Source organism: Hylobates moloch, unplaced genomic scaffold (genome assembly GCF_009828535.3).
Source record: "Hylobates moloch isolate HMO894 unplaced genomic scaffold, HMol_V3 SCAFFOLD_13, whole genome shotgun sequence".
NCBI classification, from domain to species: domain Eukaryota; kingdom Metazoa; phylum Chordata; class Mammalia; order Primates; family Hylobatidae; genus Hylobates; species Hylobates moloch.
In genome coordinates this window covers 25019339-25037286 of record NW_026652288.1, presented here as the reverse complement: position 1 = coordinate 25037286, position 17948 = coordinate 25019339, and the positions used below count along the sequence as shown (strand labels likewise).

Sequence of the window (17948 nt, the reverse complement as noted above, 5' to 3'; positions counted from 1 at the left end):
ACTGTGTCTCAATAAAAGAAAAAAAAAAAGATGTGGTGTGGGGTGATTTCAGAGCCGGATGAACCCGGCTTTGAATCCTGACTCTGCCACTTCCCAACTGTATGGCTTTGACTAAGACTAAGCCTCAGTTTCTTCATCTGTAGCGTGAGGAGAGTACAAGCCATATCACAGGGTTAGTGAAGACTAGAGAAAATGCCATGTCTGGTGCCTGGCACATAGTAGACACTCAGTAAACAGTCGCTGCTGTTTGGGGGCAGTGTTATGTAAGCCCTCGATGAAGGCAGAGGTATCTCATTCATCCTTCTATAAACGGTCTTCTCCTTTGCCAAGCTGGGTGCGCCATTTAGAGTGTTCACGGATGCCCCTCCTGATGTAGAAAGCGAACAGCCCAGGAGGGTCACATGTTAATTCCACCAAGGTTTACTGAGAATCTCCCAGCACCAAGTGCTCCGCTACAGGGATGACAGACGCGGCCCTTGTCCTCACAGAGCATTGGAAGTCTCTGGGCCGGTGGGAACCACGGACAGCAGGGCCTATCATCAGTAGGAGGGGGTGGCCACTTGAGTGAGGGTGACACTGAAAACGGCCAGAACTATGGCCTAGAAGCTGGTCTCAGATATTGAGGCTCAGGGTGGGGGTTGGGGAGACGGAGGGACCTGGAAGCATTGGAGGACCTCCCGAAGGAAAACCTTCCCGTCTGCATGAAAGGTCAGCTCCTGGTCCCAGAGAACTTGGCAACTCGGTTCTGTGACGCTAAAAGGGTGGCGTTGGGGCGGGGGGGGGGGGGGGGGGGGGGGCTGGGCTGCATGGGGAGAAGGGAAAAGTAGGATCCGCTTCACTGTGAAGTGAGTCCCACCACCAACTCCAGCAATCCCTGCCCACAAGTAGGATGGCGGGTCCCTGGGAAGGGAGCACGCCATGTTCTGTGCCAGTCAGGGAGTTCAGGGCACTGTGATGTAGTTGAAGTGCTGAGTAGAAGTCGGGGTGCAGAGCTGCGGGTGGCTCGTGGGGTGCTGGGGCGCGCAAGGAGGCTGGAGGCGGGGGTGTGGGGGGGTGCCCAGCCCAAGTCCTAGAGCCGCTGCTGGAGGAGTGAGATGAGCACACAGTGGCTGTGCTGGTGGAATTAGACAGAGATGCCCCAAGTCAGGAACCTGGAGCCCTGAGCGCTCCATGGGGAAGGAGAACAGCCCCCACGGTGAAGGGGTGAAGGCGGTGTGTAGGCATGCACAGAAGCTTCCAGCTGGAAGAGACCTTCAATGTCATTTCATTCAACCTCCCACCTCGCGAAATCTTTCAGTATTCCAGTGCCCAACTGAGGGCACCCAACTCTACTTGGACACCTCAAGGTACGGGGAACTCACTCCCTTCAAGGCAGCTCATCTCAGAGAGGCTCTGGAGCCTGCGGGACGGCCAGGAGGAGCCTGGCGCTCCGACCTTGGCCCTGTAGAGCAGGGTGGCCTCTACTCCGCGGCGGCACCTGGCTGGGGGTTGCGGCGCGGATGGGCCGGCGCTGCTGTCCCCAGCCCCAGTGCTGAGGCAGGCAGAGCGCAGTGGGCTCTGGCGGAGGTCGGGAGAACTGCAGGGCGAAGGCCGCCGGGGGCTCCGCGGGCTGCGGGGGGAGGCACTTGACACCGGCCCGGGGAGAGGAGGGGCCGCTGTCCCTGCGGCCAGTGCTGGATGCGGGGACCCAGCGCAGAAGCAGCGCCAGGTAGCGGGGCGCCCAGCGTGGGGAGGGCTGCGGCGAGGCCCGGAGCTCGGCTACGACTCGAGGGGCTCTGAGTGGCCGGGAGCGCGGCCGAGGCGGGGCGCACGGGGCCCGGCCCCCAGTCGGGGCGGTGCGGGGTCCAGATCTCCGCCAAGCGGCGTGCGGGGACCCCGGCGGGGCCGCAGAGGCCGGGAAGTCGCGCCGAGGGCGCTAGGACCGGCCGCGCGCCCAGGCCGCTCCCGCCCCGGCGCCCCGGGGCCCCCCAGTCGGCGCTGCCTCCCGGGCCGGCTCCGCAGCGCCGGGGCCGGGGCCAGCGCGGCCGCGGGGGGCGAGCGGCGGGCGGAGGCCTGGGCCCGCGGGCGGCCGGAGGGAGGGAAGGAGGAAGGCGGAGAGAAGGGGTGGGAGGGGGGGACCCGGCGGAGGAGGCGGAGAGAGGGAGCGCGACAGCGAGCGGAGGGAGGGAGCGAGCGAGCGAGGCAGGCAGGCGGGCCGGGAGGGAGGGAGGGCGCGCGGGCGGCGGCGGCGGCGAGAGCAGAGGACGAGCCGGGACGCGGCGCCGCGGCACCAGGGCGCGCAGCCGGGCCGGCCCGACCCCACCGGCCATACGGTAATGAGCGCCGCTGCTGGCGGCCCGGAAGGCCGGCCCGGAGGCGGCGGGGAGCCGGAGAGCCGGGCGGGGGGCGCCGCGGCGGACAGTGCCCGGCTCGGGGCACGCTCCTGGACCCCTGCAACTCGGCGCCGGGCGCCTGTGGGGCCGGGACTGCAGGCGGGGACGGCGGGCCGGGCTGGCCGGGGCGGCGCGAGGGATTTGAGGGTTTGTTTATGTCCCCGCGGGCTCGGCAGGCGCCCCCTCCCGTCCCGCCCGCTCCCGGCGCGGACCCCCCTCCCCGCCCCCGCCCGGCTCCGGGCTCAAGTTCAAGTCTATACAATGCCGCGGGGGGCCCCTCCACCGCCGGCCTCCGCCGCGGTGCCGGGCTCGGCGCTGCCGCAGGGGCCCCGGCCGGGCCGCCCCCGCCTTCCGGGCTCTACCCCCGCCCCGCGGCCCCGCCTGGAGCCCGCGGCCAGGGCGCCGGAGGGCGCGGACCCCGACCCAGAAGGATCGGCCCCCGCGGCGGCCCGGGGGAGCGGGGGAGGGGGCGGGGGCCGGGCCCCGCGCAGGCTCCGCGGCGGCGGCAGAAAATGGCAGCCTGGCACGACCCGGCCCCCCGCCCCTCCCCCCGGCGCCCGGCCCTCCTCGGCCCCGCGGGGCGGGGGACCCGGGAGGCCCCCGGGGGCGGGCCGAGGGGTGATGGCGGGGCCGGGCCGGGGAGCGCCGCGCCGCGATCCTCCTCCGGCCACCTGTGGCTGGGGGTGCGGGGCGCCGGCGGGTCCGGGAGGGGCGGCGGGGCCGGGGAGAGCGCCCGCCTCGGGGGCACACCTTCCCGCGGAGTGCCGGCGGCACGGAAAGGGGTGGTCGTGCCTGGCTCCTCCCTGTCCCCACCGCGGGCCGTGGGTGCCGGGGCGGCCGCGGTGGCGGCGCCGCAATGTGGGGGCGGGGCGGGGGCGGGCGAGGATCCCGGGCCCGGGCCCGGGCCGCGGGGGCCGGAAAACGCGGGGGTGGAAGTAGCGGGGCCGGGGCCGGGGCCGGGACCGGGAGCGGCGCAGGGGGGGATGCCCGGGGTCGCCCCTCCAGCACCCCCGCGCACACTCCCACGCACGCGGACACACTCACGCACACGCACCCCGCCGGGCCGGTGCAGACGTGTCCTTGAAAGCTTCGCATCTGCACAGTGAAGGACGAGGCCTCGCCGCGGCTGCGGAGCGGGGTCTTCGGCCCCACGTCCCCGCACCCCGGGAGACCCCGAGCTTCGGAGCCGCAGGCGGCGGCGGTCCGTGTCCCGCCCTCACCCCAGTTCCCCTCCCCCAGGCCGCCCTGCCTTCCCTCCCCTTCGGCGCGGACCGGGCTGGCGCGGGTCCAGGGCCCGCCCCTGGCCTCCCCCAGCCCCTCATCGCTGGGGCCCGCGGCCCTGGGGCTGCCAAACTGCGTTTCGCTTTCCTGGAGCCTCCCTTCTTGGGGGCACCCTCTCCCGCCTCGGCGCCCCTCTGCCATTTCTCCCCCTCTCCTCATCCCCTCCGTCCTGGCACCGTCTCTCCGCTGCACGGCCCGTTGAGGAGGTGTTGGCGCCCTGGGCGAGGATCGGTGCCCTCTGGTTCCCAGGGGCTGCCTCCCCCGGCTCCTGAGGGGAGCCCCCTGTGGCTGCACCTTGACCCAACATGGCGTCTGGCACCCAGCAGGGCAGCTCTGGCCTGCGGCAGGCGGGAGGGTGGGCAGGGCCGGGCCCCAGAGCCTAGCAGCTACCCCCCTCCAAACCAGCGGGGACAGAAGCCTTGGGGAGAAGCGCTCTCCGCCCTGTGACCCAACTTGCCCCTCACTGCCGTGCCCAGAGACTGCCATCAGCATCCCTGGGGGCCTGCTCAGTCTTCATGTTTCACCCTAGGCTGCCAGCGGCTGAACCGCCTCCTGGGCGGGCGGCTACGAAGGGATCCTGGGATCAGGTGCTGCTCCAGTGTCGCCTCCTCCCTCCCGGGCAGATGTGACAGCTGCAGCCAGGGGAGCTATTCGCCTTGCTGTTGCCTGGGTGTTAGGACTGGCCTGTGGGATTTGGGGGGCCAGGCATCCCGGGGACCCTCTTTGGTTGGCTAGCAGGGGCCATCTCCAGGTAGTTTTCTGAGCTGCCTGCCTTTGGAGAGTTGGGTTGTGGGGACTTCCTGCCGGGTTTCTGGGGCAAAATCGTCCTCCTCTGCCTCCAGGTTCCACCGAGGCCCTGCTTGGGCTGTGACAGGTGGCTCTGTCAAGGTGGGAGTCTGTGCGTGCACATGTGCTGGCTCCAGGCAAGGGACCAGGCTGGCCTGTGCAGCAGCTCTGGCACCTGCCTGCCTCCCTGGTTGGGTCCCCCTCCTTTGTGCAGCTCCTCCCCAGATAAGCAGCTGCGGATTCAGGCCGACCAAACTTCCCTCGTTACCCCTCCCAGGCACCAGTGCCTTCCATAGGAGACTGACCCCAAGAAAGGTGAATTCCTTCTAGACTCGAGGAGTGGACTGGTCCACAGGGCTGCCCTCTGAGTCCTTCCTGGAGAAGCCTAGGAGGACGCCAGCGGCCATCTGTCAGGGTGTCTGCGGACAGGATTCCTCTGTGGGGTGGGGGTTGGACTAGAGCCGGAAGGTCCATTCCAGCTTGACATTCTATGGCTCTGATTCTAGTAGTGGAATATCAGGCCCAGAAATGGGGACAGAGTGGTCTGTTTTTCGGCACATGGCAGTGATAGGGGAAGGCTTCCAAGGAGAAGGAGATATGAGAGAGATCAGGGCCCCCAAGGAGTTGGGCCTTGGGAAGGAGAGGCAGTGTGCGGAGGGTCCCTGCAAGAGACGGGTTGGTCACGTCCGACTCTGCAGAGGGTGTAAAAAGTACAGCCTCCTTTAAGCCTCGGCACGTGTGTATACTGTAGGTTTGTCTATAAATCCCTGTGTGTGGATAATTTCTGAGGTTTCCTTTTCAAGTCCAATTCACAGTAAGCTCCTCAGTCCCTTATGGATGTTTTACTATCGCTTTCACACCCACCTCTGCCAGTGGTTCTCAAAAAGCTAGGAAGACAGGACAAACGGTAAAATCCTTGTCCAGGGTCACCAGCAGGAAGAAGTGGAGCCAGGCCTGCACTCGGGGGAAGACGCCCCACACTACACCTCTTACCTGGGCTGCTGCATGTGTCCGTCCCCTCTCTCAGTTTGTGATCTCCAGGGAACAGGGACCTTGCCTCCCTGGGTCCCCATTGGACAAGCGGTGAGGCCTCCGAGGGTGTCTGCTGAGCGAGGGGGGTGCACTGCCCTCCTGTCCTCTCCCCGAGGCAGCGAGGCAGGTTAGTGCTGGGATCCCTTCCCCCTGCTGCTGTGCGCGGCTGCCCAACGGCCACCACCTACTTACAGGCCAGCTCCTCAGGGTCACGCCTCCCTGAAAGACCCAAATTCTTTCCCAGCAAGAGCCAGACTCCCCCCAGGCTTCTGTTTTTGGGATCCAGGTAAAAAGAGGACTCTAATGGGTGAGTTAAAACAGACCACCCTCTCCCCATCTTTGGGCCTGAAATGTCAGCATTAGAACCCAAACCTTGGAATTGCAGGCTGAAAGAGGAGTTTAAGCTCTGAGAGCTCTTAGTGCTGGGTACAGGACTGTTTGTGGGAGGTAGTGCCCAGTTCTTCCCAGGGTTGTCCATGCTACCCAGAGCCTGAGGCCTGGAGGGCCATTCACGTGCCAGTCACATGCCTCTCCCTGGGTACTTCCTGCTGCCTCCAACTTGCTGGCCTGGGGTCCTGGACTTGGTGCTCGTGTCCTCCCCACCCTGTGCCCCACTGGGAGTTGAGTGTGTTTCTGGTCTCTAGCAGGTAGGGCCAGAGCATCTACCCCAATGCTATTCCCCATGCTGCAGCCCTCGGGGAATAGCTTCTACTTTTGTTTGAATATTAGTGTATGAGCAGAGAGCCCGTCAGAAGCCCACCTGGCCTGAGGCTGGGTTTCTGCAGGGACTTTGCTGTTTCTGAGCAGGGCTTTAATGGTCTTCTAAAGGTGCCACATGCCTTTCCACTTTAATTTTGAGGACTCGTTTTCAATCATTTCTCTCTTTGACGATTTTTCCCTAAGAACATGACCAAATCTGAGATCCATGAAGTGTCAGCCTGAGATTTAGGTCTGTGTCCGAGCCTGCCTCCACTTGGCTAAGTGTGTGGGCAAGATGAGGTTCAGTGCACGTGTGTCTGTGCATGTGTGTGTACATGGTGTGCCGCCGCCTGTGGATGGGTAGGACTTGCTTCCACATGAGCCAGTGTCAAGGCAGCATGAGGCCCTCAAGCCACAGGGAGCTGCACTCTGACACCTCCTAGCAGCAGGAACTTGGGCGACAACTCGATTCCCTGGGCCTCAGTTTCCTCACCTGTAACATGGGAGTGTGCGTGGATTCTGCTTACAGGTGGTTGTGAGGATGGAGTGAGATGATGTGTGTTACAGTCTTAGCAGAGCGGGAGCCCTCCTGTTAGCTGTGTCTGTTTTCATCATTTGGGCAGCTCACGTGGACTAGCACTGCAGGAAGTGCTCTAAGAAGCCTGGTCCACCTTCCTGTGTCTTTTGCAGAATCTTGGTCAGATGAGGAAAGTGCCGATTCTGATTCAAAATCCTGGGAGGTGGGAGGCTCCTCAGCGCCACTTAGCAATCTGTTGAGTTGAACAAATCGCATGTCAACAGGTTGTTTTGCTTCCACCTGAAATCCCTCCCGCTGTAGTTTCAGCTCGTTATTCTCATCCTGTCTTGAGTGCAGCAGCACTTTCCCACCGTCTTCGCTTCCATTTTCCAGAGATGTGCTGAGCATTTCCTGTAAGCCATGCCCTGTGCTGGCTTTGAGGGGACACGGTGTGTTTAGGATGTGCCCAGCTAATGAAGAACTGCAGAGTGGGACCAGGGTCACTGGAGAGGGAGAAATAAAGTGCGCAAAGGAGAGTGAGTTCACAACCAACTAAGGCCATCAGGGAAGGCTTCTTGAAGGAGGTGGCATCTTAGAAGTGCCTCAGAGCACAGAAGTGGGGCTTCAGGGGCAGGGCATCATTGTGGGTGGCTGTAGTGCCCGGGAGGTGGACTGGGGCCTGGGTTGTGCTGGAGGCCAGGCTGAGGCCCTGCCTTGGTTTGGGGAGGAGATCCCTGCACTCCGGAACTCCTCTGTGGCCCACGGAGGATCGCTCTGAACTACCTCAGTGTGGCGGCCAGTGGGGGTGGGGGTGGAAAGAGGACAGCAGGGAGGGAGGGGAAGGGGCCAAATGAGCTCATTTGGTGTCGGATCCTGATTCTTTCTATTCCGTAGACCAGAGCTTAAGAGCTCAGACTTGGAGAGCAACAGAGCAGGGTTTAAATTACACTGACCACGGGGGGTTGTGACGATTAAGGGGGAGGCCAGGGTCAGGTCTGGTCTGCGTGCCAGTCATGGTGAGGATGTGGCAAGAGGAGAAGGGTCCCTTTTCTGGCCTCCCAGAGGTCTCCATGTCCCACCTTGCCCACTCCACCAGGCTGAGGCACCCCAGCATCCAGAACATTCCTGCAAGGGGCTGCCAGTGCCAGGGAAATTGGGATGAAGACGTCAGGTTCCTGTCTCTGCAGCCTGACCCTGCCCCCCAACACACACAAGCTGGGCAGAACCGAGCCACCAACCCAGAGGGGAGGTGCCCTGCAGAAGGCCCAGGCCCCCAGGCATGAGTGTAGGTGCCTGGCAGCCCCCTGCAAGAACAGCTGGTGGTCAGGGCCTTCTGGGCCAAATGTCCCTTGCTGATCACATCACAGGCCACCAACCTGTCTGGATGACAGCAAGGGTGCTTGGTGGGCAGTGGGGGTAGGGGTAAGGGAGGCGCAGATGCCTGGGGCTTTCCTAGCTAAATCCCAGTATGGAGTGTATTTTTTTTTTTTTCCAGCAGTAGCTCTATGTTGCCTACTCCTGTCCTGCTGTGGTCTTTTCTGACCCTTAAAGGCTGCCCAGCCTTATTTAGATATATGACCAGGTTCCTATTTTCTCTTTCCTGTGGTCATGGCCCTGCTCACCAGCATCCCTATTGATCTTTCCTCTCTGCTTCTGTTTCAAATGTCAAGGTCATTTTTAATTCTGAGCCAGTTATTAGCTGCCCCGTCTGAGTGCACAGAGGGGACGGAGGACCATCTCTTACAGCCAGTAACTGGAGAGCTGGAACTTGGGTCTCCTGACTCCTAGCGTAATGCTCTTCTTACTATATTGAAAGGGGAGGGAGGCTCGGTGCAGATGTTCGAGATCTGATAGATCAGCTAGGTCATGGGTTCCAGTGATCCTTCCTTGAAAAGGTAAAAAAATGCTTAGAGAGGAGATTATGGGGTGTGGGTTAGATTTGTGGCTCACTAAGCTGTTGAGTGTGGGCTGTGTCCTGGAGGAATACTTGGGAACGGCCATGGCCTGGGGGGCAGGAGGCCTTCGGAGTGTCCCTCCCCCACCACTCCCTGGAGGACCCCAGGAGACACAGACGAGTTCGCCCTTGCCCCTGCCAAGCCAGTGGGATCCCCCAGCACCCCAGGGAGCAGAACCTGTTTGGAAAGAGGCTTCTGGAAGGCCTGCATGATTACTTTTATAGGTTCCCGAAGTGATAAATAAATGCGTGGGTAAAGGGGAATCCACTTAGATTCCCTAAAAGCCTTTGAAACAAGGTGGTAAGCGTGTCTGCTCTGATGTGTTGGATCCCCATGCGGTAGTGTTGTGGTTAAAAAAAAAAATGTTTATAGCGTAATCTCAGTTTTGTGAAATTCTTTAAAATCGATACAAATATACACATGTTTAGGTTTGCACATGCATGGAAAAGTTGTTCGGGAAAGATATACACAAACCTGTCAAGGTTTTTGCTTTTTAACTTTATACACTTTCGTTTTCTTTGAAAAAATGTAAATGAACTTGAGTTACTTAATGACAACAACAAAAATAAAACTACACTTTTTAAAAGCCTGTGGATGAGAATGTAGAAAAAGAATTAAGTCACCTAAGGCTGAGGGATGGACTCTTTTTTATAATGGATAAGAAACTGGTTTAGAGACTGACAGCAAGGGGTAAGCTTACTCAGGTACGTGTCTTTTCTGGAAAGGTTGCAGGGAGAAATATCGCAGATATTAAGGCCTCTGAGCAAAGGCCTAGGCTGTTAGGGATTAGGTGAGAGCAGAAAATAGGCCGCTGACTGCATGCACCCTGGCCCACGCCAGGGACAGGGGACAAAGTTAGCTTTATAGGATGGCGACTTGAAACTCATTTCTGACCCAAGGTGGAGAACAAATCACTCAGGATCTTCCCCCAAAAGCATCAGTCTGATGGGCTGCTGTGGCCCAAATGGTTCCTGGGGAACTGGAGGTATAACTGGGGCCCGGCCCGGGTATGGAGCTCAGGTGACCCAGCCCTGGCATAGTGAGAGCCTCTTGGGAGGCCACACCCAAAGGAGACAAAGTGGGGCTTCAGGAGGCCCCACGAAGGGGTAGAAGGGGTGTCTAGGAACTTGCTTGGCACGTGGGTTCAACTCTGATCTAGGGGTCCCTGAGCAGGTGGTGATGACCCAGACGATGGGGTGGAGAGGTGAGGTGGGGGCAAATACAAGTTCCTCTGTCTGCAGTCGTCTTGCTACCCCAGGAAGCTCAGGGCTGGTTGCTTAGCAACAGCACTTACCACCCTCTTCCACCTTCCCCTCCCCCACCCCACCCATGGGTGCCTCTTGGAGCTTCCCTTCCCCCGAGGCTGCCCCTGTTCAATAGGACATGAGAAGGGTCTGTGCACTTTTTTGGCCCTGCCCCTGGAATAAGGCAGGAACAGACATAAAAGGACCTATGACTTGGAGGCGACCACAGAACTGGCCCCTTTACAAACCAGCCGTTTAATCCAAGGCTGGTAGGGGACAGATGTGCAGGGCAAGAAACGCACTCGGGAGTCAGGCCAACCTAGAGGACTGTCTCAGCCCCATTCGTGCTCAGTTGCTGCTGGCCCCAAACCACCTGGAGCTGCATGTTTTTCATCTGTAAATCGGGGATAAGAATAGCAGCCTCATCTTACAGGGGTTGCCTGAATGACATGCAATATTTTATGAAACAGCTAGCACTATGCCTGGCACAGAGAAGGTGATCAGGAGGCATGAGTTGCTTTTCTTTACATGGGGGTTGTTCCAGGGCTGCCTGGTTAGGGTGACCCCCACAAAGCCCTGCTGCTCTGTAAGACCCTGCAAGTGGCCAGGTGCAGTGGCTCACGCCTGTAATCCCAGTGCTTTGGGAGGCCGAGGCGGGCGGATCACCTGAGGTGAGGAGTTTGAGACCAACCTGGCCAACATGGTGAAACCACCTCTCTACTAAAAATACAAAAATTAGCCGGGTGTGATGGTGCATGCCTGTAATCCCAGCCACTCCGGAGGCTGAGGCAGGAGAATCACTTGAACCCGGGAGGTGGAGGTTGCAGTGAGCCGAGATCGCACCACTGCACTCCAGCCTGGGTGACAGAGTAAGACTTCGTCTCAAAAGAAAAAAAAAAAAAAAAGACCTGCAAGTGTTGCCTGTCCTCCCCGTGGCCCCTCACGGTGAGGGGAAGAGGTAATCAAGTTGAGAATGACCCCCAAGCCCATGGTGGACTCTGGGCTGGGAGTCAGGGGCCGCAGGGGAATGGCAGGGACAAAGAAAGATGTCTCTGTCCTCCTTAGCTTCTGTTATCTGACCCAGGTCCCTTTTTCCAGCTGCCAATAAGTTGTCTCTTTTTCTCTTAGCCTTTCTGCACCTCCACTTCTTCCTGTGAAGCCAGGATTTGCCTGTACCTTTTTTGATCTCTTCAGAGTCCCCTGTCCACGTGGGGACCCAGTTGCCTGCTCAAGGCCTGGGCCCTCTTTCCCTCCCTGCCCACTGGTCTCTTTGGAGCTAAGCAGAGAGTGGCCTCTGCTGGGTTCTGGCTCTTCCCCATGGCCTGGAGGCATGGGAGGGTCTAGACCACAGCCCGGCCTGGCAGCTGGCACGAAGCAGGGGCTCCTAATGGTTTTATTACCAGCAACAATGTGGTGCTTGTTGCCATCCACGCACAGGCTGGTGGTTCCCAGCCCAACTGGTGGTGGCCTGAGGGCCCTGCCTGGTACTGGAAGCTCAGCTGGGAAGCCCAGTGGGGCTGGGCAGTCAGTCACCTCTGCGTTTTCTTCTGTCAACACTCTGCCAGCAGCCTGGAATCAGAGGGAGCCAGGGCATGGCATGGTGAGATGCTGGCCCCCGAGTTGGCAGGCCTGGCAGCACTGGAGTTTTCTCTCCAGAGGTCCCTGCCTCAGATCCACCAATGATGTTCATCCATTCATCTAAGAGAGACCTACTGTGTGCCAGACACAGGCTGCGTGGATGAAAGGGGTCACAGTCATCTCAAGGACCCTGCAGCTTAGGTGGGGGTGTGGCAGGGCGGAAGGACCCCTGGCATGCCATGTCCAGGCATTACCAGGGCTCAGAGAAGGAAGTTGGATTCAGGGGGAGAGAAGATCTGGAAGGGCTTTCTAAAGGAGGTGACGCTTGAGCTGAGTCTCGAAGCGGAGGGAGCAGTTAGCTAGGTGGACGATGGCACTTTTTGGCCCCATGTGGCTGCAGTGTAGGGAATGATGGGATACGAAGCCAGGGGCCTGAGCCGGGGGACCATGGAAGGCGGGATGTTGTGAATGGACGTCGGGCTTGGGATTTATATTTGAGAAGGATCATTCTAGGGCATCGAGGAGGAGAGCTCGGGCAATAGGGTTTAGGGGCAGGGAGCCCAGGTGGAAGGCTGGCACCGAAGTCCAGGGCAGCAATGTGGGCCTGGACAGGGTGTGCGTGGTGTGACATTTAGGAAGTGCAATCAGTAGGAACAGTTGGGATAAAAGGAATGAGGGGAGTTGGGGTGGCTGTCTGGTTTCTAGCTCAGCCAACTGTGTGGGTGGGGATGCCCTTCATGGAGGGGGCATGGGTTGGGGGGAGTCGGAGAGAGCAGGAGGTGCCTCCCACATGGAGCTGGGTTGGAGCTGGGGCTTGAGGGTGGGTGGGATTTCCCCAGGGAGAGCCTGAGCCAGGCCAGGCTTGCAGAAGGAGGCTGGAGCCTGAGTCATAAGGCCTGGAGGCGGGGTGCCTTGTGCGATGGATGAGAAAGGCAGGTGCATTTCGGTCTGTAACTGGTAGGACCCCTGCAGATTTTTGAAGGAAGATTTTGAGGAAGGTGCTCTCACCCATGCATTGGGAATGCTGATGAGTTAGCGCCTCTGCTTCACAGTGATTTCCCCAAAAGATGAGCTGCAAGGCCTAGACCCCGGCCCTCCACCCAGGACCTGTGGCGAGTCTCATCACCCTCCGAGAATCTTTGGGTGGGCTGGAAGTTGATGTCAAGCTGTCCAGCCTTCCCATCACTCTCCATTCAGAGGCAGGTCTGCGGAGAGAGACAGGGACAAGCTGGGGACAGCATTTTTGGAAAGCAAACAGAAAAGAAGCAAAAACTGTTCCTCTAAAATAGAAAGGAGGCTTATGTGTGTTATGTGAAGGATAATGTGGAAGGCTATTTCCAAAGAATTTCTTGAAAAATGACGTGAGCCATGTCAGCATCATTGAATTTAGATAGAGGCCAGGAGCAGTGTGGCATCGTGCTGGGGCCACCAGGCTGGGGACTGGCCAGATGGTGGTTTCACCTCACCCCTGCCACCTCCTTGCTGCGTGTCATTGGAAGATCACTCAACCTTTCTTAGGCTCAGTTTTACCATCTGTAAAATGGACATAACTTTACAGGCTGGTGTTGTTTGTTTTGAGCATTGCTTCTTGGACTAAACCTGGATGTTTTTTCCTTCCCTCCCTCGCTTCTGCACTTCCTCTGGTTCTTTGCCTCCCAAGAAGCCTGTTTCCTCCTGTCCCCTCCATCAGTTTTGAGTTCCCCCTTCCTAGGAAGGTCCATTCATCATGTTCTGTTGACTCTCTTTTTCCCAATTATTCCCTGCAAACCTGGTTCACCCAGTGTATTTGAAGAGCATCTACTGAGCTAAATGGGAGTTATTGGGGGTCAGTTCCTGTTCTCTTTTTAATAAGGGGAGGGAGGGTCTGTGCAGAGCTGTCCAGGAGAGCAGAGGGCATGGGGGACAGGGGAGAGGTTGCAGGACCCAGTGGGACCACAGCTGGGACCTTGCCCTGTAGCTGGCTCAGTGTGCCAGGGGATGGGGCACAGAGCCCTGGTGGGTCTGGGAGATGAGCTTGGGAAGGACTTGGCCTGGACATGGGCCAGGCTGCCCTTTCAGAGCCAGACCTCAGGAGATGGCAGAGAGGGCCGCTTCCTCTGTGAGGGCCATACATGACGGCCCTTGGGCTTTATGGTGGCCTTGTGACATGCAGCCACACCCCTGGGGAGACCTTTGAAGCATCTTCGCATTCTGGAGGATCTGGTGGGAAGATGGCTTCGCAGCGGGGCTCTTGTTGATGTTGCCAAGAAGGCCGGGCAGGAGTCGGGCTGTCCCTGGCTGAGGGTGGGGCGGGGACTGCGGTCCATCTGAGTGTGGAAACCCACGTTTCTCTGGTTTGTGCAGACCTGTGCAAGCAGCCATGCTGCAGGACTGGCCCCCTGGAAGTGGGGTATACATGAACTCAGGGTGTGGCGGTGTAATCAAATGAAATGTACAGCATAATTAATCTGGCATACCCTTAATGATATGCATAATTGTGCTGCATGGTAATTAGGTGTAAATGGTAAGCAGTTCACATAAATGTTTTTGTAATTGGTATTAATTTTGCAGAGGCAAACCAAGTTTATGTGGTTTTTCTCTTCTTGCTCTGTTAGTTTTCTAGTACAGGCATTTCCAAGCTTTTGGAGGAATTCTATTGCAAATGTTTGTTTATAGGGCAATGTTTTGTGTTTTCTCTCAGAACAATGTTATGAATGGTTATGAAGTTCCCAAGCTGGTTTCCAAATGCCTCTTTGGCCGATACAGTAGGTGAAATGTGCAACGCGTGTGCCTGTGTCGAAGGCCCGCCCAGGATCCTCCAGCTCCAGGTGCCCCAGCGTGTGCAGCATTTGTCTAGGTGTATCTCTGTGTGTGCATCTATGTCTGTGTGTTTGTATCTGTGTGTCTGTCCGTGTGTGTGTGTGTGTGTGTGTGTGTGTGTGTGTGTGTGTGGTCTGCCTGACTGTGAGAGACTCCTGAGGCCACAGTGGCAGGTCGAAATTCTCTGGTAATACGTTCCCCATTCTAGTGACACGGGGCCTGGGCTGGAGACTTAGGGGCATTAGCTGGGAGGGGGACCCTGGCACAGCAGCCGTTCCTAGGAGTGAGCACAAACCACTCCGAGGTGTGGTCTGAAGCCAGAGTCTAGGTTTCCTAAGAACATATGGCTTGCCTTTCTTTCTGATCAAGCACATAATAATTTTTAAATGAACATTTATTGAGTGCCTGCCACGTGCCAGGCCCTATGTTAAACACTCGACTCAGATTCCCTCCTATCTTAAAATAGACTTATGAAATAGGGAATGTTTCTCACCCCGCTTTACAACTTGGGAAACTGAGGCCCGAATCTCTGAGTGACAGAGCCAGGGTTTGAGGCGGGGACTGCTGGATGCAGGGCCCATGGTTCTGAGATGTGCTGCTCGGAACCCTGGGCTCTTCTCCCTCCCTCAGCCCCCTCCACAAATGGTTTTTTGTTGGGACAGATGATGAGGAGAAAGTCGGCCCTGTGGGAAGTCTGAGAGCAGCGAGCTCCCTTCCTGGTGAAGTGGGTGGGGGATGAGCTCCAACAGCCGCTCCCAAGCCCTGAAGACCCTTTGGGGGACCTCCTGGTTTTGACCCAAGAGGGAGCTGGTCTGGGAAGTGGGGTTGGGGGAGCATGGCCATGGGCGGTGTGGGGAGAGGGTGGTCACAGGCCAGACAAGGACTCAGCCCCCCGATTCCTGTGGTTCACTGATAGCCTAGGCCCTCACCACCCCCTTCACCTTGGGGATCTGGGGCAGGTGAGCCCGCAGACCCACAGCAGGTGTATGTTCTGCCCTCGGAGCTCCTGCAAACAGCCCTTCCACTGACGCAGTGCCTTGGGGGCTCTACCAAGCGACCCCTAGAATGGGGATTGTGGGGGGTCGCTCTAGGCACCGCAGCACTGTGCTGGGGATGTTGCAGCTGCCTGGGAGTGACTTCACACAGTCCTCTCTGCCTCCAGGGTCACCCGGAACGGGGTTGCGGGGCACAAGCTGTGGGCGGCGGGGATGGGCAGCAAGATGCAAGGCATGAACTCTGACTTCGTCTCTTTGAGAAATCAGACACATCTATATATGCATGGAACACTCAATGACCCCTGGGTGGGTGGTCGAGGAGAAGGGGACAGTGTGTGGGGGAGGAGAGATGTTGGGTTGAAGGACTGGGAGAGAGGAGCTGAGTGGGCCCTGTAGGAGAGGGTGGGAGCCAGGGGTGTCATTCCGGGACAGCAGCCGGGCCTGGAATGATGCAGCTGGGAGAGGTGGGGGCACAGCCAGAGCAGTGGGCGGAGGCTGCATTGTAGCCAGCCCTGGTGAGACCAGGCCAGAGCGTATATTTTACCATGTGTGCAAATCTTTGGCATCACCAGATTTTTTTAAATAATAGCTTTAAGATATAATTCACATTCCATACAATTCACCCATATAAGTGTACAGTTTGATGGTTTTAGTACATTCACAATCAATTTTTTAAAATTTTCATTAGGCATCATAGGTTTTCACAGAGGGAGCCATGTGTGGGCAATCTTTGCTGAGAGGGTGGGTGGGAGGTAGAGACGCCAGAGGCAGGTGGACTTGCTACAGGGCATCTACCAGGTTATTGTGCCACAGACACAAGAGGTACAAAGGGCCTGGAGGGAATAGGGTGATGAGAGAAGCCCAAGGACCAGGTACCTACTGGATGTGAGGACCCAGGGGAAAGGTGGGACCTGAGTTTTCTCCAGGGTTTGGGGCCTAGGCAGCTGAAGGGAGGGGAGTGTTACTTCCACATAGAGGGAAAAACCAGAAAATAGAGCCGGCTCTGAAAGAAGCATATTCTGGAAGAGTAGGATTTTAGGTGACTGCAAGTCATCCAGTTGGGATGAAAATAAATAGAGCTGGAGCCCCTTGCAGTAGGAGGCCTATGTTAACTTATGCCCAGGTGTCTTAGAGGAAGAGCATTTAGAGAAAAGCTGAAAGTAGAACATGACCTTTGAGGAGCACCCACCATGCAGAAGTGGGATCAAGACTCCCGGCCAGCCCCAGAGACAGAGCTGCAGAATCTGAGGCTGGCGACCCAGGAGCAAGGAGCCAGATGGAGTCATGGCTGGGAGAGAACACACAGAAGGCAGTTGCTGGTGAGCTCCAGAAGCAGGGGTCTCCTTTCACTCCAGGGCCCGGCTCCACAATGGCACTCAAGAAATGGCTGTTGAGTGAGTGCTTGAAGCAGGGAGTGATTAGCTGGCCAGGATGTTGAATTGAACTCAAGGGCCATGAGGATGGAAAAAGGCCCTTTGGGGCCACGGGTGACTGTATCAGTCAGGGTCCATTCAGAAGACAGAAACCACATGGTGATTGGAACAAGGAAAGTTTCACATAAGGAATTATTAACTCTAATTGGATTGGAATAATGAGGAATTGGCTACTGAGAAGTAAAAATAACTCCAAAGAATACAAAAATAATAGATATGAGAACAGCCCCTACCTCTAGGGTTGCCACAGAGTGCCCAAGGAAGAGGCCCTGCAGGGTTGAGATCCACACCTTGAGGGAGAGGGTGTGGCCATGGCTCCCTGGATGGCAACGTCTCTGTAATGCCATGTTGGCAGAACTTGCTGGAAATCCACCCTCTGGAATTTATTGGAAATCCATCTTTTTGGGTCCCAAGGAAAGTTGTTTGTGGGAGGTATCTTGCTGGAAGCACACCGCTGCTAAGTTTTCCCAGAGGAGTGCTGGGTGAAGCTCCTGGCTGTTGGGTACTCCTGACTGACATGTGTTGCTGGAGCCAGGTGCTGGAGAAGCTGTCTGCATTGCAAAAGCCTGGCACTCCTGCAGGAGCTGGATGCTGGAAAGCTGCATGCTGGAGAAGCTGCAACAGCACAGGAGCTGGGTGCTGGGAAGCTTCATATCTGGCAAGACCCTGATGCTGGAAAGCACCCATGCAGCAAGATCTGGCTGCTAGAGAAGTATACAATGCAGGAATCCAACAAGAGCACACTGGGTCTAGAAAGGAAACCCACCTCCTCCTTCAATGCCTCTTCAGTGCCCTCCGCAGTTGTGCCAGCTGACAAAGGAAAAGTAGTTAAAGGGCCCAGCTCCATCTTCACAGCACAGGCAATGATGGGTGAATAAATTGATAACTGGCACAGTTTACCCCTTTGGCTACACAGCTACCATTTGCACCTTTTTACAACATCTGAACTCCCATACAAAAACAAACAACTAGATGTCTACCTATCAAGACAGTTATCCTTCTTATGAAATTCTCACCCTTTTGCCCAGAGAGCCCCAACCATCATTCTACCAATCCCTGGCTACAATAACTTCTCAAAGTCAGTCACCGTCCCACTGAATATTCTGTTACCGAAAGACTACATTATAAAGCTAACTGTCAACAACTTGTATAGAAAACAATGGGAAGGAGAAAAAAAAAAAGAAAATGGTTACCATATTGCAAACACACACACACACACACACACACACATATATATCAAGTTAATAGAAAATGTGC

General features: G+C 57.4%; 1 protein-coding gene across 1 annotated transcript in view; it reads left to right on the top strand.

Moving 5' to 3' along the window:
• Positions 1-1356: 1356 nt before the first annotated feature.
• The window catches only part of DNMT3A (DNA methyltransferase 3 alpha), a 115219-nt gene continuing 98627 nt past the window's right edge, over positions 1357-17948 (top strand). Inside the window, exon 1 of the mRNA XM_032172415.2 lies at positions 1357-1708. The gene's annotated coding sequence lies outside the window, so the exon portion shown is untranslated. The remainder of the gene's footprint in view (positions 1709-17948) is intronic.